Here is a 22,331-nt window from a genome sequence, read left to right on the forward strand (position 1 = left end):
GCCTCCATGGTGCACCTCTTCGTATCTGCTCCCCACAGTGCGCGCAGCACCTGTCCTATCCTGAATCTTGCAAGGGCAATCTACGGGTGTTTCTGCAGTGCGTTCCTCGGTGCATAAGGCCCTGTCAGCAGGATCAGTTGAGAAAAACAAGATTGACTGGCCGTGATACAGCGCTCTTTATGGAGCGACCATCTTGGTTTGAGCTCACGATCGTCCCCACCATAAGAGATATGTTAAAAAGAAAAGTGAAGAAGGAAAGCAAGCTGTATCAGAATAGAACAAAGAGGGTCACAGGGAGAGGCTGTTGAGTGGGCATGAGACAAAAATTAAGCAGTATTGGAAAGAGAAGAAAGCAAAAGGTTGCGAAGAGTCACACTGAGTAATGGAGGAAAAGGAAGTACCTAAGAGAGTCACTTTAGTAGAGAATTACTGAGCAAAGTAAAAGTCTAAATAAAGATAAGAGGGATCAGTGAAGGCCAGGAAAAAATGTGATTCCACCAAATTACTGCCAAACTCATTTACTGTTACTGCCACTTGGGTCCTGTGGGCTTACTAACGTATTACAAGTGGTGGTAGAGTACCGTTAGTACCAATTTTTAGAGTCTGCGGGCAGTAATTACGCCAGTATTTGCTGTTTAGGTAGAAGATTTACCTCCAGCTTTTTGCTGTAGGTAAATTTTACACAATACCACCAAACTCGTGGTATGGTGGTGCGGTAATGCAGACATAAAGTGGCTGTAACAGAATTACCTGCACTTTTGCCTGCATAACCGTATTTGTAATGAGATCCATTGTTATTTAGCTGCAATTAGCAATTCTAAGAAAAGGGGCTCCCAGAGGACCCTCGTAAGGTTGAAGATATCAAAACAGTCGTGCCACACTATTGACCTTCCAAGGTACGAAGCTTCCCCAGAATGTTACATTTCTGTGGCTGTTTTTTCCCAGTCTAGTCTCCCTGACAGAACCACTACATGCCCTTATAAAGAATGTTCAAGAGTGAGTGCGGAGCCCGAAAGAACGTGTTTCCTTTGAGGAAACCAAGCACACTCTGGTCACGGAAAATATCCTGGCGTTTTTTGATCTGTCAAGGCAATCTGAGGTCATTGTAGATGCCATCCAAGTGGGCCTATGGGCAGTCCTAGTTCAGCTCCACCAGCTCGCCATAAGTCGGCCTACAGCATATGCCATTATGATTGACATAATTCACTTCTGCCCATAATGTTAGGATCCATCCTAAGGCCGCACATAGGACTAGACGTTGGTTCCTGCTTTTGCAAGATTTCAGAGACATCCTCAAATTACGAGCTGGTGCAGATAATCTGTCAAGACAGCCATCACCCAAAACTCCACAAGATGACATTGATAGAGAGACAAAGAAACTCATCGACATGCTCACAGTCTGTGATACCCAGGTCACTACACAATATTGCGGCTTCCACAGCATGACACAAAATGGCTGCTCTGGAAGGTCGCTCTGTCCCAGTGCTCCTGCGCCTCGCAGCTCTTGATGGCCGTTACCTGCTCCTAATCGCCCCTCAATCTGTCCACTAATTAGATTCTGACACCGGACAGTGTGGGCATCTGCAGTTGCTGTGCGGAATTTCCAAACACAGCATCTGTTGCCCAATCCGACCGAATGAAGCTCCAGTGGGTCATCAGGTGGGAAGATGGCGGCTGCCATGTGGGTGACATCGGAGTGATTTCCTAGGAGCACACTGTTATCACTGGGTTTGCAGTGTAGAGTGTCTCTTCCGTGGCAACGGCAGTGCAAGAGACCTCCTGCAGCCTCCTCCTCAAAGGTGGCCCAACATACAGAAAAGATCCTGCAAGTGTACAACTGCTATCACCAAAACTGGCGTGATTTCAGCCTTGTGAAGCCCGCTGGTGAAGTTCAGAGATCCTTTGGGGCTCCCGGGTAGGCTGCCTTGAAGATCTGAAGCAATGCGGTACACAAGGCGCCAGCCTTAGACCCTGTTGGGGGGTCTGGGTGTTGAGGGTTTGTGGACACCCTTCAGCTCCTACGCTCGCTTGGTTCGTCCTAGTGATCAGCGGGTGTCGCAGGGAAGCCCCAGATCTTCGGAGCTGCCATGGGGCAACTGTCCAGCGGGGAGAGCGGGATACAGCATCCATTGGAGATCTGTGGTGCTGGAGCCCGAGCTGGTTTGCTGCAGATATGAGCCAGAAGGCCCTAGGAGAGAGGAGAGAGCCTTCAATACATGGAAACAATGCATGGAGCTTAATAAATTGAAGCCTGCCTCCATCTCACTACGTTTCCCATGTACAGTTTGGCTGAGGTTCTCAAGCTCATAAAGCTTTCCATGGATCATTGCTCGACTGTGAGCCCGTTAGGGGAAGCTCCCAGGATCTATTTGTGAGCCACATTCTGTAAGCTGTTTTGGAGGTTTGTGATACCTGTACATAGGGACGCAGCATTTGCTACAGCGGACGTCCAGGTGATGGTTGGTGTGGTGTGATTTTCCAGTTTTGCGGTTTTGGCTCCCAGAAGTCCTGGTGGTAGTTATTGTTGGTGATACCGCTGTGGGGGAGCTGGTGGGCATAAAACAGTGACTGGATTTCTGTTTGTGAGGTGCTGCACCGCTGCCTCTCTCATTGGCCTCACTGAAGTGTGGGGATATCACTTTCTGGACAAAGGAGTGGCCGCCTGCCCCTCTGACTCTCCTTTTGCATGCTTCCTCTCTTACGGGTGCTGGCAGCCACAGGAGGTTCCCATTTCCATGGCTGAGTGTGGACCCTCCTCTGAATGCTCCCTGGCCCTGGTCTCAAGCTGTTTTGGTTTTCTATTTGTGCTGGGGTGCTGAGGAGCATCGTGCTGGTAGTTGGCCTTCTTGCTGTGACGAGGGGCTGAAACTACTGAGTTAATGGCTCTGATCCCCCAACTGAGGCCCTACTTCCCCTAAATGCCTGCAAACAGCCTATTGGCTCCTTGTGGGGCCCTTTATTTTGTGCAATTTAGGGGCCTTCTGGAGTTCCCTGTTGGTTTGCCTGCGTTGGTGTCTGGGTGCCTACCCTACCCTATTGGCGGGGGGAGCTGGGTCCTCAGCTTGGTTTTTTTACGAGCTAAGCAAGTGGCAACATACCATGCGTAGTCGGACAGTCTACATGGTCAAAATAATTGGCTGCCCTACACCTGAGAGGATCTCTACCTATCTTGATGGCACCATAGATTTCAAACCTAATGACCTATCCCTGAAGAGACTGGAGAGGTCACGGTCTGCACCTGACTTGTATGCAACTGTCTACTTCTAGGCCACCTAGTGAGTTTGCAGTGCCTTGTGCAGTTCGCCATCCCCCCCCTCCATTTTTCTGCTGTCTACTTTCCATGGTGCTCTCCATCTCTCCTATCTATTCCAACTGCTACTCCATCACCTATCCCACCTCTCTCTCAAATCCTAAAAGGAAATCCTGGTCTCAAATCCAGGCCTGCCCATTGCCGACACCTTTGTCAATGCTTCCTCCAAGATGACTGTCACTGATATCCTCTTTGTCGCTCCTTCCCCTGACCTATGGACTCCACATATGGTCTATGTCCTCTCACCTTTCTCTTCATCGCCCATTAATGATGGCACGAGATGGGAAGTACTATTATCAGGCTTCTCATCATCTAGGTGCATCATTAAAGTCTATCAGAATAGCACTGTCATGGCACAGGGCTCTCAGCCCAACCTTCTCCTTCTTAATAGGTGACTTCTGTCTCTCATCAACTTCCTCCCTTCTCCCTCCACTCCTCCTTCTGCCTCCCCTCATGCCCATTCTCCACCACCGACGGGTGTACGACATTCCTGTAACCCTCCTCGGAAGGCCTTCAAAGTTAGCAACCAGCTGCACTTAGCTACCCTCAACGCTCGCTCTGCTGCTAAACACTCTTCTGATATCTGTCTCCTTCTTGAACACTTTGACCTTGATGTTCTCGCTCTGGTTAAGACGTGGTTCACTGCCAGCTCTGTGACTGCTTTTGACACTCTCCTCCCTGAGGGCTACAAGATCCTCTCTAAGCCTAGGCCTAACCAGTCTGGAAGAGGATTTGCCTTGATCTTCCTGATTGTATCCCTGCTACTCTCTTACCCACTGTCAGTGTTGCTATATTGAGGTCTCCTTGTTTAATACATTGGGAGGTGATTGATTGGGAAAAGGTTATGATAATGTTAACTGTGAATTTTACCATGTAATACAGGTTGGCCTTAACTTGGTTAATTCGAGTGTTGTCAATTGCCCAAGCCAAAATGGAGGAACTGGTCAGTGATGTGATTGGTTGAAAACTCCTTTTGTTCTGTTGTAGGAAGTTCTGAACTGCCTTTCATTGTCAACATTCAGCTGAGCAGGTCAGGGTTTGTGAAGTTCCAGTTTACAAGGCCTAGATCCAGGGGCATATCCAGGATTCAGGGTGTCAGGAAGAAATGATCTAAGAAGTGCTGAAGAGCAAGGCTGACTGGAAGCAGTGAATAATTCAATTTAAAGATAAGTGAATTTTTCTGCCCTTTGTTTTCATCTGCAAGCACGTTTGGAACTTTGAACCGTAAACTTTTTAAAATAATATCTTTTTATTAAGTAAGAAACTGTGAATATATTCCTATCGGAGTGCGGAGCTTCTCATTATAAAGACTGTCTTATTTTCCTTTAGCTGATGGCTTTCAAGGTGCGCGCATGTATAAAGTACAGTGCTTGACAGTTCGTGCTCATGGAAGGCTTATGCTCCGTTTACAGTAAATGTTATTTCTCAAATGCCCACCAGACTATAGTGGAGCATTACGTATGAAAAATAGTGTTTATTTTATTTCCCTGACAGCCGCTGAGAAGGGGAGCGTAGTCAGGTTCCCTCTGACTGCAATCAGCTGTTGCTTCTCGAGCGTGGCGCGAAAGAAGCAACCGGCTTCGCTTTATTACATTTTTTGGTTGCAGTCACAGGCAGCATGGATTAGCTTACCTTCCTTTGAAATTCAATATGGAAGGAGGCGATTTTGAGTAACAATTGTAAATAGTTTTATTGTTCAAAAGTTGCTGCGTTCGTTTTCTCAGAACTTATTTGAAGCAGATCAACAACAGGGGTCTGGAACTTTGGCAAGTGTTTGTATTTGGTTCAGTAAGACTTTTTAAAGAAAGCATCTGGCCATGTGGAGGCGAAGTGACTATTCCCTAAACGGTGGAGACAGGAGCGTGGTAATTTGACTGAAAACTAAGAGGCACAGTGCCCGTAATTGAACCTATGAACTTCCATATATCCTCCACATAAAGAAATTACTTTCAACCATGTTTTTGGCAGGAGGTCTCATTTAAAGTAAACCTGTGCACAACCGAGGAGTCAAGCACCAGTTTATCTGTCCTTCTGGTTATGAATTCTTCACTAAGCAAAAGTTTTGAAAACAAAGTCTTATTTAAAATATATGTACTGGGCTCATGGCAATGGAAAAAATGTGTGCCCTAAAAGCAGGGAAATATCTGAAATTTCTGTCGATTTGGGTCTCCTTCTAAGACCATGTGGAGAACAGAGAAGCCCACTTCCATAAACCACAAACTCTTAAAAAATTCATTTTCGCTGACGGATAGAAGGCAGACAAGGATCTGCACGCCTGAACCGGAAGGAAACAGAGAAAAGTTGAAGACTCTGTGGCCAAATAAAGGGGACTTGGGAAGTGGGAGGGAAGGGATGGGGGAAAGGGAGCTCGGGGGGTTAGTAGTTAAAGGTTTATGACAAAATGTCGGAGGCAACCGTTCCGTGGCCAGCAACAAAACTTTAAATGGGTGATTCCAGTTATGCAAATGTATACCACAGCTTTAACTGTTGTTTGCTGTAACTGTCTATGCCTCAGTTGAAAAAGAAAATTGGTTAAAATATCTGTACTCAGGAGTGATTAACTACAATCAAGTAACACAGTTAGCTTTGTAATAACTCATCGAGTTTGTGCAGATAAAGTAATTTCTTCCTCTGGGCTAGTTGCAGAGGAATAACAGGTATTTTAGTTTAATTTTAATGTTTAGTTATTAGAAGGTTTTCAGAGAATGTGACAATTGCCATAGCCGTTGCTTCTCTCCTGTGCTGCAGATCTTCCTGAGGGTCCTGAAGGAGTCTGTTACTTTATTTTCTCCACTTCCCCTTTCACCTGGTGGTGTGGTGTGCTCAGCTGTAGTTAAGGTAATTGAGTGCTCCACACCTTTGAGGGTCTGTCGGGGTTCAGCAGCTTCTGCAGATCTACGTTCAAGACTCAGCCTGACACCCACTCAGACCTACTCTTGCTTCGAATGCCTCGTCTGCAGGCTTGGTGTTTCTCCTACCCTCTCGCTGACATCTACAGGACCTCTTGTCCGATCTCCCTCTTTCTCTCTGAGTGGTATGACCTCACCTTGTCTCTTTTTGCCTCCACCTCCAAGCTTCTCCTCTTCGGAGACTTCAATATCCACCTTGCTTAGCCTTCTGGATCTTTCCTCTGCCTTTGACACAGTCAATTGTGCCACTCTGACTAATCGGCTCTGTGACACCCTTGGCATCACTGGCCTTGCACTAGACTTAATGACCTCCTTCCTCTCCAACCGTCCTTCCCAGATTCAACTGGGCCCTTTTCTTTCCCCTAGTACTCTCTTCACCTGCAGTGTCCCTCAAGGCTCTATCCTCTTGCTGTGACTTTTCTGCATCTACCTTGCCCCTGTGGCCCACCTGATCTCCTCCTTCTCACCCCGCTTCCAGTGTTATGCAGACGACATGCTGCTCTCCTTCAAGTTTCCCTCTTCTGCCCCCCCTTCCTCCTCTCTCATGCCTGACTGTCTGACTGCTATTCAGCTTTGGTGTGCCTCCAATGATCTCTTCCTTAATGCCAGTAAGACTGAGATCCTTCTCATCGGGACCCCAGCTCCCACCTTCCCTCACACCCTCTGGCCGTCCTCTTTGGGTCCACTGCCCTCACTCTCCTGTGATAGGTGTCATTTTTGACTCCCCTCTCTTCTTCTCCCCTCACATCGTGGACCTTGCCAAGAAGTCCCACTACCAACTGCACCTTCTCAGAGGCATTCTCCCTTTCCTTACTTTCTCCCAGGAACTCAGTGTCTCCAGAGCTATGGTCTTTTGTAGGATTGACTACTGCAACAGCCTCTTCCTCAATCTTCCTTTATCCTCCCTTCGCCCCTTCAACTAATCCTGAATATGACTGCAAGACATCCTTGGCCTCAAGCACAGGGAATGCATCTCTCAGCCCTAACGACTCTCCCCTGGCTCCCGGTTGCTGATAGGATCGAATTCAAGAGCCGCTGCATCATCCACAAGGTCTTTTGGGGCCTGGGACCCCGCTACACCCAACTCGCTCTCCCTAAATACCTCCCTGCTAGAGCCCTTTTGTCTTCTATCTACACCTTTCTGCAGATCAGACGTTTCTCTAAGGATAGCGTAGTGGGTAGATCTCGCTCCTCCACAAGAGCCGCCCTCTGGAAGGGTCTCACTGCCCCTCTCAGGCTAGAGCCAGATCTTCTTAAGTTCCGGAAGCTGCTCAAGACCCTCGTTTTCTCCTCTTCCTTCCCTATCCCCCTCCCCTGCTAACTTGTCTCTCTGCTGCAGTGATTGGCTGCCTGGTTCCCTCTGAGTTGTACAGGGCGCCAGACCCCCCGCCCAGTCAACCCCCTCCTTCGCACTTAGCATGTGGACCCGCACTATCGCAATCAATGGCATTTGCCTTCCCGGCCTCCCCTGAGCACTTGCTCCTGCTCCTCTTTACCCTGCCTCCCCTTCTCACCCTAGCACTTCGCTTATTGCGCAGACTGGCTCTCGCCCCCTCCTCCCTCGCACTTCTTGTTCTGCACTTGCACAATCTGAATGCCATAAGGCCTAGTAGGACCGTTATTGTATTTTTCTCCCTTGCTCCTCCTCCCCTTTTTTTGTCTTTGGGTTCCTTGAAACACCATTTGTTGTATAGTTGCCTTACAAATATCCAATAAAATACAAACTAAATAAATAAATGCAAGTAATCATTAGGCAAATCCAGCTCTTCCTGTGGAACACGTCCACAAAACAACAGCAGTGCTGGTGCTTCCACAGGGCCTCTGGACGGTTAAAACAAAGCCATTGATGATCTCAGAAAGGATTCTATAAGGAGTTTCCTGAATGCTCATCCCCCAGAACTTGTGCCACGTGAGATCCAATTAGCTCACACAGGGCACCAGGGAAGCAACAAAACCAAAGCCAGACTAAGGGGGAAACGCCTGGTTTCCCAACCTCAAAAGGAAATGCATATTCGCTAGGAAAGATTTTTCTTTTGGGCAATTTTCCTTCCATATTCTACGGAATCCCCCCCCCCCGCACCCTCCAAAAAAGTTTTGCTTTTGTTTTTGACCCTGTCCTGATGTTCTGCAGAGAAGTGAAGCGTTTTAGCTTATTTTGCCATCTGGAAACTGATCAGTCATTGAGATTATCAATACTGGGAAACTATGGGCCTCATTACGAGTTGGGTGGTACAGTTACCGCAAACTTTGGCATTGTGCCAAATTATATTTTACAGAAATGTTGTCGGTAATACCTCTGGCGGAGCTACCTCCGGCAGAATTTGCTCAAAAATCAAAAACCCATTTCCGCCATATTGCAAGTCAAAAAACAGCAGAATGACCTAAAAAAATCGGAGGTAATTCCGCATAAAACACATCACAATTACCTCCACCAAACAGGTGGAGGTAATTGCATACAGGTGTCACAAATCAAGGCCCAGGTGCACCATATAAACTCAGGTGGAGTATAAAATGCCCACTGCCACCCCCAACACACATCCAAGCAACATGCAGCCAGAAGCAGATGTAGATTACAGGCTCCACAACCTGCTACTCTACACTGAGCTACAATAGCATGCTGGACCACAGCAGGGAATGAGACAGGCGCAACCAAGGCGTAGGTAACGCATGTAGCGGAGGGCACCAATACCACGTGTCCGACCATCCCCATCGACACTCACATACAGGCAATTAGTCACCTTAAACAGACTGGGCCGTCCAATCATCGCCGACCTGCTCACTCTGACATAGGCACAACTACAGAGTGCCATTTCCCTCCAAACAGCCAACCCCACCTGCTGAAGCCTCTGTCCGTGTCATGATGCCTACCCCCGGGCATCAGGACCAAGGCCCTCAGCTCTGGGAGCAGGCATCCAGACATTAGTTTAAACCTCAGCAGCCCCGGCTAGGGGCTGTCTGGGTTCATTCCTGGTGCCATAGGCGCCAGGCTCATCATAGAAATCAGTCCTGGCGCCATAGGCGCCAGGCTCATAGACCTTACTTACCTGATGCAGACCATGCTGCAAAAGAGTCCAAGCCTACATGAGGCCTGCCTGGATGGGACTATTTTTTACTCGGGCGTGGCTCTAGGGAACTTCTTACCTGGAACTACTTTGGAGGCTATTTAAACCACACCCGAACAGCAGCACATGCTTCGCGTTATTCTGCATCCAGCAGCGTGACGCTCACCGTGCCTGCAGCCAGCATCCAGTCTTCTGCCACGCCCGCGTGCCTGCAGCCAGCATCCAGTCTTCTGCCACGCCCGCCTCGAAACCGGAGCTCCTAGAATAAAGAAGAAGAAAAGGACAAGGTTAGAAAACAAACTTATTTCAAATTCCTCACCTAATTCCGGAACCATTTCATCTCCGGACCTGGAAAGTACATCAGTCCTGCACACGTCGCTTCGCCAGCTCCAGCACGGCGCCATCCTCACCAGTTCTCACAGCATCTTTCGATCCGGCGCTGTCTCCATCATTTCTTCGCGTAATCCGACACCTAGAGGACACAAGAAAAAACAAGGTGAGCCAAGGGAATCAACAAATACAACCTCTTACCACCATAAACTTACCACCGGCGGTATTATTCCATAACTCTCCACATTTTCATATGCCGAAAAACAACACATTAACACATGCAATAGTTACCGGACAGCGTTGGGTAACACAGAATCTTACCTGAACGCCAGCAGCAGCTACGAGACCTTCTTCTCACGAACTCAGTTGCAATTTAAGGAAGGAAGGGGACAAGAGTCAACATCGGGCACATTGAACTCTTTGAACTTGATACTTACCAATCCCGCCAGGGACTTCAGATACCGGAACTCTCCCAACGCCTTCAAACCAGTGAAGTAACTGGTATCTACGTGCCCCTGCAAGACACGCAGGATGGAGAGCTCATCTTTTACGGACATAAGGTGAGGTTGCTAAGGGGATATTGGAGGTGATTAGTGGGGGTGAGTGAGAACAGTTGGGAGGCCATCACTAAAACCCATAGGTGGTTAATCCCTGTCTCCACTTGCAGGAAAATACTTCTTCGGGTCCAGCAGACAAGACTAGGCGGGCCAGTCCAGACAGTCATCTCTGCACTACGCATCACGTTGAAGGAGACCGCAGCTGTCCGGGTCCGATCGACACCCCTGTGGGGTCCAGGTGAGCGTAACAGAACGCGAAGCCTCTCTACAAATACCCACCCAGGTGTTATGGAAACCGACCAACTGGCCCAATTATTGGGAAAACTTAGGGCGGAAGTACATGCCGCTCGCCAAGAGACTAATGCCCTCAGGAGAGAACTGATTGTCTCAAAGGAGCGCACAGATGATCTGGCTAGGCAACTACTGCAAAACCAAGCTGGGCAAACGCCCCTACCTGGATATGGGGGAAACCCAACCCCAGTTTCATCAAGCAATCCAGTGCAAGTGGTTTTACCAGGAAATATTCCGTTAGCTCCACCCGAACGCTTTGCTGGGGACCCCAAAAGGTTTGCCATGTTTATGAACCAATGCCGCTTGCACTTTTTATGCAGACAAGGAGCCTTTCCAAACGACCAAGCCAAAGTAGCCTTTGTATTGTCATATCTTAGTGGCAGCGCAGCAGATTGGTCCATTCCATTAGTGAACCAGGATGATCCTCTTCTCCGGGATTTTCAGGGTTTTCAAAGGAGCATGGAAAAACTATTCGCCAGACACTCACAGGGTCAAGCCCTGGACAACAAACTTTTATCCTTACGACAAGGTAACCAGGATCTGCTAACCTATATTGCAACCTTCAATAGGTTGGTGGTGGAAACCGGGTGGCCGGAGGAAAAACGAATTACATTGTTTCATCGTGAACTTCGGGGAGAACTCAAAGATGTCTTGGCTCAAGTTGTGAACCCACCTCAGGATTGCACAGAATTTATAGACTTAGTGGTCCAGCTAGACCACCGACTTCAGAACCGAAAGACTGATCGAGCTAAGTCCGAGAACCGGGTATTGGTTAAACCCAACGTTGCCCCCCAAAGGAACAGATGCATCTGAACCTATGCAGATCGGGGGGGGGGGTTAAAGGACCCTTAACTCAAAAGAAAGAGAAAGAAGATGACAGATGCAGTTGTGTCTGTACTGTGGGACCTCAGGACATTTTCTAAGGGATTGCCCTACAAAACCACCCAAGAAGGTGGTAGGAGTTGCTGATAAAAGCCATATAGAGCCTGATTTGGGAAACGACCATGCCCGACAAGCGTAGAGGTCCGCTTGCCGAGCTTAAAGAAGGACACTCAGACCTTGCATCTGATCATCCCAATGGTCCTACTTGATCCCAGGCAACCATCACGTATGCACGCAGTAAGGGCATACATAGATAGCGGGGCCGTAGGAAACTATATGGACCACGAATTGGTGTCAAGGATGAATCTACATCTTTGCAAAAAGACCACTTCGGCTGTCATCACCACAGTTGATGGAACTGAGATTGCCTCGGGGCATGTAACTCATTCCACTACAGAGATGACACTGTTGAGTCAAGATGGCCACCGAGAGGCTATTGTGTTTGATCTAATCAAAGCCCCACAGTTCCAGATAATACTGGGGATGCCATGGTTGGAAACACATAATCCTTGTATAGATTGGCGAGAGAAGAGAATAACCTTCCCGGATTGTGCACACACCTGTTACCCGGAGAAAACTTTGAACAAATGCCTGGCTACAGTGGTTAACCCAATTGTGCAGTTACCTCAGGAATACCAAGAATTTCAGGATGTTTTCCAAAAAGAACAGGCCAATACATTACCTCCTCACAGATCATACGATTGTCAAATCGACCTCCAACCCGGTGCACAACCCCCATGCAGTAGAATCTATGCCCTCACGGAACCTGAAAATCGTCACCTACGGCAATACTTGGACCAATACCTTGCTAATGGCTTTATTCGTCCTTCCAAGTCTCCTGCATCCTCAGCTTTATTCTTCGTGCCAAAAAAGGAAGGTGACCTTAGAACGTGCATAGATTACCGCGCATTAAATCAGATTACGGTAAAAAAAACGATACCCATTGCCTCTGATCCCCGAATTACTAGACCAAGTAAAGGATGCTTGTATCTACACTAAGTTAGATCTCCGAGGGGCATATCATCTGGTACGTGTCAAGAAAGGCGACGAATGGAAGACTGCCTTTCGCACCAAGTATGGATTATTTGAATATCAGGTGATGCCCTTCGGGTTGTGCAATGCACCATCAGCCTTCCAGTATTTTATGAACGATGTCCTTCGTGAACTCTGTGTCGTTGTATACATAGATGATATTCTAGTGTACTCCTCCTCAGAATCAGACCATGTTAAGCACGTGCGTGCAGTCCTTGAGAAACTATGCCAGCACTAGTTATATGCAAAATTGGAAAAATGTGTTTTTCATGCTATGGAAGTTGAATTTCTTGGATTTATCCTGACTCCAAAAGGTGGACGCAATTCTCAAGTGGCCATCACCCAATTCACTCAAAGGGGTACAAAGCATGCTCGGATTTGCTAATTTCTACCGCAGATTCATTCCGGACTTCTCCCATGTTGTACACCCCATCACAGCACTTTTGCGAAAAAACAAACGCTTCTTGTGGACCGAAGAGGCTGAAAAGGCCTTCCAAGAGCTGAAGGCAAAATTCACATCAGCACCTGTCTTAAAGCATCCACGCCCTGAGCTTCCATACATAGTAGAAACTGATGCATCCAGTTTAGCCATGGGAGCTATCCTGTCCCAGAAGGATCCTGAAACCGGTCAACTTCACCCAGTAGCGTTTTGGTCCAGAAAGTTCTCAGCACCTGAGTTAAACTATGCGGTTACCGATAAAGAGCTATTAGCCATCAAATCCGCCTTTAAGGCTTGGCGGCACTATCTTCTTGGTGCCAGGCATATTACCGTAATCACTGATCACCGGAACCTGCAGTATTTAAAAACAGCCAAAGCCCAATCATCGCGACAACTTCGATGGGCATTGTTCTTTGCCGAATTCGATTTCGTGATCACTTATTGACCAGGCTGCAAAAATGGCAAAGCAGATGCCTTATCCGGAATAGGGATGGGAGAAGCATATGCAAACCCGGAACCGGTGCCAATAATTCCGAGCAAATAATTCTTGGCATAACTACTCTACAGACAGTAGAAGATATTCATTCAAAAATCCAACAACTCTTCGATCCAGCAACCCTGCAGGACTGGGTAAAGAAAGGCCCGGACTACTCAGTCGTCAATGACCTACCTTCCTATCAAGGACGACTATTTCTACCACACAAGGAAATACAAGAACTAGTCATCTCCAATTACCATGACACCCTGATGGAAGGGCACACAGGTATCGCAAAAACTGAAGCGAAAATTAAGAGACAGTTCTGGTGGCCCACTTGGCGAAAAGATGTAAAGTCATTTGTGATGTCTTGTGGCATTTGCACTCAAAACAAAAGCCAGAAGAAAAAACCTGCTGGCCTTTTACAACCTTTGGATATTCCACCTATACCATGGCACACCTTGTCTTTAGACTTTAGTACAGATCTACCTCCATGTAATGGATTTAACATCATCCTAGTTATTGTGGATCTTTTTTCCAAGATGGCCCACTTTATTCCTTTAAAGGGGTTACCTTCTGCTTCGATTCTGGCCAAGGAGTTCCTCGAAAACATTGTTCGATTACACGGATTCCCTTCCGTATTGGTTTCTGACCGAGGTAGTCAATTTATCTTGCATTTTTGGAAGAAATATTGTCAACTGGCACAAATCGACGTGAGCCTATCAATAAATCACCATCCCCAGACCGATGGTCAGAAGGAAAGGACCAACCAGACTCTTGAACAATACCTACGCTGCATGCTACACCAGACCGAAAGCAATTGGAAAGATATTTTATGGATTTCCGAGTACGCATACAATACATTCAGGAACCGGACAAAGCCCTTTTTATACCATATATGGACATCACCCTCGAACCTCAGAACTCGATTCGGCTCAGCACTTAGAAATGCCCGCTTTTAGTCATTTGCACTCTACTATTACACAAGCCTTTAAGGAAGCCACAGAAAAATTGAAACAAGCAAAAGAGAAATACAAGAAAATGCTGATCAACATAGAAGTGAAACTCCACAATACCAGATTGGGGATCAAGTTTGGCTGGCTACAAAACATATACCTCTGAAGGGAACTCGGACTTTTAATCCTAGATATTTGGGACCTTACACCATTAAGGCCATTATCAACCCGGTGGCTGTCAAATTGGAATTACCCTCTAATATGCAAATTCATCCTGTCTTTCATGTTTCACTTCTAAAACCAGTTCAACCAGGGACAAGATTAACCAAACCACCTGACCCCATCTTGATAGATGGAGAATCTGAATTCGAGGTAAAAAATATCCTGGACTCCAAGATGATTAAATCATAACTTTTTTATTTGATCGATTGGAAGGGCTACGGACCACAAGAAAGATCATGGGAGCCTAGTGACCACGTTCATGCACCTCGGTTGGTGAAAAGATTCCATCGGAACTTCCCAGACAAACCGGGGCCAGGGGGAAGAACAACTTTAGGAGGGTCGTTGGAGGGGAGTGCTGTCATGATGCCTACCCCCGGGCATCAGGACCAAGGCCCTCAGCTCCGGGAGCAGACATCCAGACATTTGTTTAAACTTCAGCAGCCCAGGCTAGGGGCTGTCGGGGTTCAGTCCTGGCGCCTTAGGCGCCAGGCTCATAGACTTTACTTACCTGATGCAGACCATGCTGCAAAAGAGTCCAAGCCTACATGAGGCCTGCCTGATGGGACTATTTTGTTACAGGGACTATTTTTTACTTGGGCGTGGCTCTAGGGAACTTCTTACCTGGAACTACTTTGGAGGCTATTTAAACCACACCCGAACAGCAGCACATGCTTCGCGTTATTCTGCATCCAGCAGCGTGACGCTCACTGTGCCTGCAGCCAGCATCCAGTCTTCTGCCATGCCCGCATGCCTGCAGCCAGCATCCAGTCTTCTGCCACGCCCGCCTCGAATCCGGAGCTCCTAGAATAAAGAAGAAGAAAAGGACAAGGTTAGAAAACAAACTTATTTCAAATTCCTCACCTAATTCCGGAAACATTTCATCTCCGGACCTGGAAAGTACATCACTCCTGCACGCGTCGCTTCGCCAGCTCCAGCATGGCGCCAGACTCACCAGTTCTCACAGCATCTTTCGATCCGGCACTGTCTCCATCATTTCTTCGCCGTAAACCGGCACCTAGGGGACCCCAAGAAAAAACAAGGTGAGCCAAGGGAATCAACAAATACAACCTCTTACCACCATAGACCTACCACCGCGGTATTATTCCATAACTCTCCACATTTTCATATGCCAAAAAAACAACACGTTAACCTTGAATCCGGAGCTCCTAGACAAAAGGAAAAGAAAGGAGAAGAGGTTAGATCAGGGACATTATTTGATTCCTTACCTGATTCCGGACTCAGCACATCTCCGAGCCTGGAAAGGACATTATTTCAGCACGCGTCCCTTCGCCAGCAACAGCGCTGCGTTATACTCACCAGTCCACCGCATCTTTCGACTTGGCACTGCCGCCATCATTTTCTTCGTCGAAATCCAGCACCTGGGGGGGAAAACAAAAGGAATAACAAGGTGAGCCGAGAAAACCGACAAAGACAGTCTCTTTGCCACCATAGGCTTACCTGCTTTACCACCGGAGGTGGTATTCTTTAATTCACCGCATCTTCCTATGCCGCACCTTTAAAGGAAGAGAAAAAAGCAAGTTAAACTCATGCAACTTTTACCAGACAGTGTTTGGTAATACAGACTCTTACCTGAACGCCATCAGCTGCCTCCAGGCAAAATTCTTTTGGACCCAGCTGCAACCTAAGGAGGGAATGGAACAAGAGTGAACATCGGACATATTGAACTCTTTGAACTTTATAGACACTGGAGTTAATATTCCTCCGGAACTCCTCCAGTACCTTCAACCCAGTGAAGTAACTGGTATCTATAACCCAGTGAAGTAACTGGTATCTACGCGCCCCTGCAAGACACGCAGGATGGAGAGCTCATCTTTTACGAACATAAGGTGAGGTTACTAAGGGGATATCGGAGGTGATTAGTGGGGGACAGCGAGAACAGTTGGTAGGCCATCACTAAAACACATAGGTGGTTAAACCCTGTCTCCACTTGCAGGAAAATACTTCTTTGGGTCCAGCAGACAAGACTAGGCGGGCCAGTCCAGACAGTCATCTCTGCACTACGCATCACGTTGAAGGAGACTGCAGCTGTCCGGGTCCGATCGACACCCCTGTGGGGTCCAGGTGAGCGTAACAGTCCGTCATACATTTCTGTGGCACAGGTGCTTTCCAACACTCAGTAGGGGCACTGCATGGCATGTCTCAGTCCACATTTTCAAAGGTTCTGGACCAAGTCCTGGATGCCCTAATGATGCATGCACACCTGCCCATCTCCATGCCTATCACCCAGGTACAGGGGCATGCAGCAAAGGCAAGGTTCTACAGCATAGCACATTTGTCCAACACAATTGCGGCATTGGACTGCACCCATGTGGTGTTGGTACAACCCCATGCAACTGAACACGCATACCGCAACAGGAAAACAATATCACTCTATGAAGGTGCAGATGACCTGTGATGCTGATCTCACTGCTGTGCCCGATACCCTAGGGCGACACATGATGCACTGATTCTGCACAACAGAACCCTGCCTGCGTACATGGAGAGGCACAGAGGACAGCACACCTGGCTTGTGGGTAATGTTAGGAACTCACAGTGGCAACAGTAAAGACAGACACAAGTGATCACAGTTCAAGGGTGTTTATTAAACTGTATGCAGGTTGGAAAAACGCCTAATCTAAACCTAAATCTAAGATGGGAGCAAGCGTCAACCATCAAATGAAAATAAGGCAGTCCTTGTGGCGTTGTGTCAAATAAATACAAAAGAGTGTGGGATAGATCTTAATAAAAGAAAGAAGTGTTCCTAAATGAGCCTGGGTCTTCCTTCCCCACGTTTGAGCATGGGTTAAGGTTAGGGTGGGATCTTGGAGCAAAGCACACAATTGAGCTTCTCCAGCACGAGTTGAGAGTTCCACTCGCAGCTATCAGGACTGTCGATGGCCAAGTCTCGTTTCCTTGAAAGTCTCTTGCCTTCGTGGGACTGATTTGCTCAAATAAGAAAACAAAGTTCCTTCAACAAAATGAAAGTTAGTTTCCTTCTTTTGCTTTGGGTGAGGATGCTTCACCCGTGGGTCCTCCTCTTCTGAGCGCTGACCCTTGTTCCTTGGTGTCTTGGGTGATCGGTTTTCACCCCTAAGATCTCCATCTTCCGGATTTAGATTATCAAGAAAAACATCAAACAAACACAAAGTTCTGGTCTGCGTTTTTCTCGGGTGATAGATTCACCCCTGGGTCACCTTCTTCTGGGCACAGACCCCTTCACAAATTGTATTCCACAAATTGTATAACTGTTCTTTTCTAAATTAATCATGGGTGGTAACTTTCCACCCTTGGGTCTCCCTCGGCTGGGTTCCGACCCCCCCCCCCAAAATGACAAGTGGGATAGTACTTATCTTTGTCTTACACTGTCTCTTGGTTTCTCCCTCGTTTGGGCTCGGACCCCAAATGAAAAGCTGAACAGTGCACTTCTCTTCGTCTTCCTAATGTCTTTTCAAACCGTTCTTAGTGGACATCCTTCGGCCAGTTTCACGTTTGTCAAAACACTGTTTCCTGGGACTTAAGACTTTGCCCCCTTCTCATCAGCATCCCTCTTCTGGGTTTTCACTTGCCAACTTCACATTCGCATTTGTTTGCAGGATTCATTTCCCTTGCTTTATCAAGTTCGCAGATCAAAGGCTTTCGACTGTACGGGGATTTTGCTTGACCTCCTGTATGACCACTATGACCTAACTTGGCATCTCTCCTACCCTCTTCTGGTTTCTTTAGTTTCATTCCCAGAGGGATCGACCAGAGTCTCTCGAGTTAGCACCTACGTGGCGCCGGTTCCCTCTGCAGCTGGTCTCCCCTCAACACTTTTACAGTTCTTTCGAACTTAGTTCATTTTGCCACTTTGTGTCTTTCATCCACCACAGCCTGGCTCTTATCGACTCTCGCCTCGACCCACCGGCTGTGATGAACCGCGTAGCTTTCTTTGTAACTGAAGTCAAGGCTGCTACCATGGAAGCAGGAGTTTCCCTCACTCCCGCTTATCAGCGTCGACACGCTCTGTGTACCGTTGACATCTGTTGCAGCACACTTGGGCTATTGTCCTCAGTCTTACGATTCCCTCTGTGAAGGTTTTGCAGGTCTGCGTTGGAATGGGCAAAGTCTTGTCTCTCCTCATCAGCCTCCCGATATTTGCCGCCTTTCTCCTCCTCTGGAACTGCCGGGTCTGGATAGCTGTCTCGTCGTGAGGTCTGCCTTGCTCGTACTGTGCTCTCTTGCTCAACCTTTTATCCCTGTGGGGAAAAGGATGGGCCGTCAGGTGTGTGTGATTTAAGTCCATTACCTGACTTTGCCTGACCTTTGCGTTGCAACATGTCAGGCAAACAGCTTTATTACCAGTCTGTTGTCAGTTGTGGTTTGTGTCAAAAAAAGGGGTGATTAGAGTGTTCGAGTATCTTGCAGGACAGACAGGGGACGAGGTGTTACATGAAATTATAGCATTTGTACCAGGGGGTTTGATAAACCTAGAAGGGTGAAACTGATAGATTTTGTGAGACAGATGGGAGTGACTGGGTTTCCTATCTTGAAATAAACAAGGGGGATTGTGGTAATGGTAGTGTTTAGTCCTAGTAGACTGGGTGTTCAGAAAAGAATAACCAGAAGGACGTGGAGATGTAGGATGGGGAGTATTTGAGTGGAAAGCAATAAAACAAGGATTCTGGGAGCTGAGGGTTTTAAGTGCAACAGGGTTTGGGCTCCTGAGGTATCTATCAGATACTAAAGGTTTGTGGGATTCAGATAAAGGAGATCCTTTGGGTGAAAGGGAGGTTGAGGGGGCACAACCTATAAAAGCTTGAGGAAGCTTGTCTTCCTCATCCCTTTCTTCGGCATAATACTATGTCTCATCTTGGATATTACCCAGGCTCCTCTACCCGGGTGATCCTCCCCCACTAGTCCACCCCCAGGAACTGGATCCAACATCGATTGCCGTGTCCTGGCCACCTGAATAAGGTATTCCTGGGCTCTACAGTGGAGAATACCCTCTGGTTTCTCACAGTAAGTAGCACTCAGACCTGATTGCCAAAAGCACTCACGTGCACATGCAGCACATAAGTGGTAGTGAAGTGAATGAACCACAAGTACCATGATGCAACAACAATGATACCCAGAACAGGCCAGTCACCCTGACTGACCTATCCCACGACACAGACTTGACACATGTGATGAATCAGGACATCCAGCCATGCAAGAAAGCACCACGCAATCAGGTCAACGTACAACCCATGTAAGCATATCCATGTACACTACATGGCGTAGTGCCACATCATAGCTGACCAGTTAATTGCCAATGTCACATCATTGACAGACTACACATGACTGCCGACTCCCACAATGCATATAAATGCAAGGTAGCAATGTTGACCATGTCCCAACAACCCTGATGCACACATGGTGCCCTGTGCCCATCCTCTGAGACATGCACATAGGAGTATGCACGTCAGGACCATGCAATTGTACCACGGACAACACCCACCATGTCTCACACAGTCTATTCATGTCTTGCAGGTGATGCTGGATACCCGCAGTTACCATGGATAATGACCCCCGTGCAAAACCCTGTTACACCACAGGAGATGGCCTATAATGATGCAGAGGAGAACAAGATCATGCATTGAGACGACATTTGGTACTCTGAAATCCCGGTTCAGGTGTCTACATCACAAAGGTAGTGCACTGATGTACAGCTCCAAAAAAGTAGGGAAAATCATAGTGGTCTGCGCCATGCTGAACAATACGTGCATATAGAGGAATGTAGCAATGCCTGCCGATGTGGACAATGACCCCCCTATCTCCGATGAGGAAGAGGCTGGAGGAGTGGACTGGGCACCCCAGGCCCTCCATGGAGAAGCAAGGGAAGGTCCGCCAGGAGCTCATGGAACATTATTTTTGACTCCAGAGACATGACGCACATACATGCAATGAATGCATCTGTCTAAATTGCATTCAGTTGATACTACCAATATGAAGACGATTCAAGTGTGTTTAATACTGGCAACAAGGCAACAACATCCCATACAACTACCACCCCCACCCCCACCAACTACCACCCCCATCCCCAATAACCACCACCCCCCGAGCCCCATGCCCAACAACTACCAACCGCATTAGCGCTTGCGCGTATCCCCCTTGTCTGATGGCATTTCAGCATTTGCGGCACACCATTGTGAAGCGGAGTGCTGTGCGTTGACCCCTCAGTAGAGGTAGTGGACTGTGAGCTCCCCTGCAAGCTCCCCCGTAGATATTTGAGGATCCAATGTATGGCTCTGGCCATGGTCTCATGTGATGAAGAAATTAGTTCAGCCAGCTTCCCGACCCTCTGGCTGGTGAGACACAGGCTTGCATTGCATGTGACTGTGCTCCTTCAATTACGGTCGATTGACAGTGACAACCGTCTTGAGGCCCCCTGGATGCAGCCACGCATGGCCTCGGCATGCTCCAAGTGTTCTTGTGCAATGGTGTGCATTTCTGCCTGCCTCTGTTCCATCCGGTCCAGACGGTCCCAGATGACCTGGAGTGTGGGCGCAGGCACTGGAGGTGGTGTTAGCATTTGGACCTGTTCTTTCTGCTGGACATGACGCTGCCCATCCATGGCCTGATTGTCTGATGAGTTCTCTGCATAGCGCAGAGCACGGCAGACATCATGCTGGGATTGGGGGGTGTGCAGTGGTGAGAGGCTGTGCAGGGGGGGGGGGAAGAGCAGTAATGGGTTAATGACAGCACATTGGTGCACCTTTCTCAATTCAAAATGTTCTTCTTGTGTGTTTGCATTATTTTCAGGTGAGTTTTGCTGCCGTTTTATATATTAGGGTAGCGTTCCGGGTACTTTTTCGTGTGAAAATGTAAATTTTGGGCAGTAATGGGTTAGTGACAGCACATAGTTCTGCTTTCCCCATTTCCAATTTGTTCTTCATGTGGGTTTGCATTATTTTCAGGTGAGTTTTGCTGCCGTTTTATATATTAGGGTAGCGTTCCGGCCCGTTCTGGGTACTTTTTTTCGTGTGAAAATGTAGATTTTGGGCAGTAATGGATTAATGACAGCACATTGTTCAACCTTCCACATTTCCAAAATGGTCTTCATGTGTGTTTGCATTATTTTCGGGTGAGTTTTTGTGCAGTTTTATACATTAGGGTAGCGTTCCGGCCTGTTCCGCATACTTTTTCATGTGAAAATGTAGATTTTGGGCAGTAATGGGTTAATGACAGCACATTGTTCAACCTTGCCCATTTCCAAAATGTTCTTCATGTGTGTTGGCATCATTTTCAGGTGAGTTTTGCTACCGTTTTATATATTAGGGTAGCGTTTATAGCCCTTTCCGGGTACTTTTTCGTGTGAAAATGTAGAGTTTGGGCAGTAATGGGTTAATGACAACACATTGTGCAACCTTCCCCATTTCCAGAATGTTCTTCATATGTGTTTGCATCATTTTCAGGTGAGTTTTGCTGCTGTTTTATATATTAGGGTAGCGTTCCAGCCCCTTCGGGGTACTTTTTCTTGTGAAAATGTAGATTTTGGGCAGTAATGGGTTAATGACAGCACATAGTTCTGCCTTCCCCATTTCCAAAATGTTTTTCATGTGTGTTTGCATCATTTTCATGTGAGTTTTGCTGCTATTTTATATATTAGGGTAGCGTTCCAGCCTGTTCCGGGTTTTACACCGTTCCAATATTTTGGAATCCAAAAGTGCTGTATTCTAAGAACATGGGTGCACGCATGAACACAGACCACAATCGCAGCCCACAAGCCAAAGCCCAGGAATAGAAGTAACCTGTTCATGTTTGTGGCCCGTGAAGTGGACTGACACTTTCCTCATGCACATTGACCCTGTTGAGGCGGTTCAGACTGCCAATGTCAAACACGTCTGG

This window comes from Ambystoma mexicanum, chromosome 1p (genome assembly GCF_040938575.1).
Source record: "Ambystoma mexicanum isolate Mex_15411 chromosome 1p, UKY_AmexF1_1, whole genome shotgun sequence".
In the NCBI taxonomy this organism is placed as follows: domain Eukaryota; kingdom Metazoa; phylum Chordata; class Amphibia; order Caudata; family Ambystomatidae; genus Ambystoma; species Ambystoma mexicanum.